Raw genomic sequence first — 2,838 nt, forward strand, 5'->3', positions numbered from 1 at the left:
GGAGTTCCAAAAATCTTTTAATTAACTTTTCTGAGGGCGAGAAGATTTTTTTAGTCTAAAATTACATGTATGTAACCTCGTAACATTTAACATTACAACTAGAATCTTTATATATATCATCTTACTTTTATGCATAGCCCATATATATTTTAATACATTTTATGATACATACGTATACAATATATTATACAAATAATATATTTATTTTATACCTAATTAAAAGTGTTTACCTGGTTCAAAGTGTTAACTGTGCATTAAACTCAGGCAATATACCTATGTCTATATTGACATTAGAAAAGCGTTTGACACCGTTGACTACCAAGTATTGCTTCATCGAATGAGAAGTCTTGGAATAGATGCAGTTTGTCTAAGATGGTTTGAGAGCTATCTTTACGATAGGTCATTTAAAGTCGTTTTAAATGACCTAGTCTCAATGTCTTTTCCTGTGAAGTGTGGTGTACCGCAAGGCTCTGTTCTGGGCCCTTTACTTTATCTAGTTTAAGTGGACATGCCGCGCTTTTATCTGCAGGATGTATGTATTAATTCTTTTTCGGATGACACTACACTAACAGTATTTGCAAAATCAGTTAATGATTTAATAGTAAAAGCTATTGATCCTCTCATAAGATTGGAGGTTTTTACAAGTTTAAGTTTGCTGTGCGTGAAAGTTAAGAAAGTGTTTTTACTGACATTCTGTAGAGTGGGCTATTCTGTTGATATAAGTAGTAAAGTCTTTTTAGGTGAAAATCCTGTTTTACAAGTTAAATCACTGCGGTACCTTGCCTTCCATATTGATTCTAATCTTTCGTGGAAGCATCATAGCGACATTGTTTCCGCTAAAATTGCAAGAGGAGTTGGCATCCTCAGAAGACTGAAGCCTATTCTGCCGAAACATATTCTTCGAACGATATATTTTGCAAAAATCTACCAGTATATATCATACGAATGTTTAGTTTGGAGTAGAAAATTTTAATTTTAATTGCAAGCGTGTGCAAATTCTAAAAAATAAAGCAGCAAGAATAATTGGGAAGTACGTAAAAAATGCTAAAGACACCAGTGCAGGCTTTAAGTCTCTAAGGCTACTCAATGTTTGACAGATAAAGGACTATCAAGCGGCGATGTTTGTTATTAATTATATGCATAGTCTAGTAACGGATAATCTAGTACCATAATCTAGAAACTTCTAATGAGTTTTACCGTTTTAGAAGTTCTGTTCATGAGTATGATTCAAGAAGATGTGATAACCTTGGTTACGGATATTAAAAATGGTGTAAGATCTGCTTTTACTTTGAAGTATCTTGACTCTTCTATTTGGAATTCACTTCCGGTGAGTTAAATAAGATTAAAAGAGTATTTGTTGGGGAATTAGTTTTTTTTGGGGGGAAGAGGAGGAATGCAGTGGTTTATAGGACTGGAGGGAGGAGTGGGTTGAAGGGATTGGGGTGGATGGAATTGCATTTGGATGGTGGTTGTTACCCTGGGGGTGTTTGAGGGAAGGTGATTGTCTTTTTTCATTTTTCATTCATTTTTTTAATTAGTGTAGGATGCTTTTAGGAACAAATATGTAGTGTTTTTTATTGTTATTGTTAATTTAGGATGCCTTTAGGAATGTTTATGTAATTAATCGCTACGCGTTAGCAAAATTTCTTTTCTAGCGTAGTGATTCATACCTGTAATAGTTTAAGTTTCTGTTTATTATGTAAATAAAAGTCAAACATATCTACTCCCTTTATAATTTATAATTTGTTTCTTGGAAACCAACTTCATATTTTATTATGAAAATTCGTATTCTGGGATTTTCTGCCCTGAAAAAACGATCTAGATAGGTAACGAGCTTGAGAACATTGTTTTAGAAGCTTAATTTTGGAGAAAAATCATATGGTGACGTCATATTTATATACATTTCAAGAGCACAGATTAAAAAATTTTCCCCCCAGGAGTGGTCCTATCGTTTTAAGCATCTATAACACACACAGAGTTACACAAGATGACAAATGACTCTGAACAGCTATAGAAAAAGGCACGGAACAAGAAACAGCACACTAATACGAAATTAGAGAACCAAATAAATACAAGCCTGCCGCGTGCCCAGTGCCGAGGCTCGAACATGGCTCGGGATCCCGGCACTAATATACCATATGTTATATACGCATATTATTACATTGGATCCATAGCCATATATATATATATATATATATATATATATATATATATATATATATATATATATATATATATATATATATATATATATATATATATATATATATATATATATATATATATATATATATATATATATATATATATATATATATATATATATATATATATATATATATATATATATATATATATATATATATATATATATATATATATATATATATATATATATATATATATATATATATATATATATATATATATATATATATATATATATATATATATATATATATATATATATATATATATATATATATATATATATATATATATATATATATATATATATATATATATATATATATATATATATATATATATATATATATATATATATATATATATATATATATATATATATATATATATATATATACTAGCTGTTGGGGTGGCGCTTTGCGCCCCCCCCAAGCCCCCCCCCCCCGCGCGTAATTCGTTACGCGCCATTGTAGTTGTGTCCTTGTGTCCCACCTGTGAATATGTATATGTATATATATATATATATATATATATATATATATATATATATATATATATATATATATATATACTAGCTGTTGGTAGTATATATATATATACCTACCCTAGTTGGTGGGGCGCTTCGCGCCC

This window comes from Artemia franciscana, chromosome 18 (assembly GCF_032884065.1).
Source record: "Artemia franciscana chromosome 18, ASM3288406v1, whole genome shotgun sequence".
Classification (NCBI taxonomy): Eukaryota; Metazoa; Arthropoda; class Branchiopoda; order Anostraca; family Artemiidae; genus Artemia; species Artemia franciscana.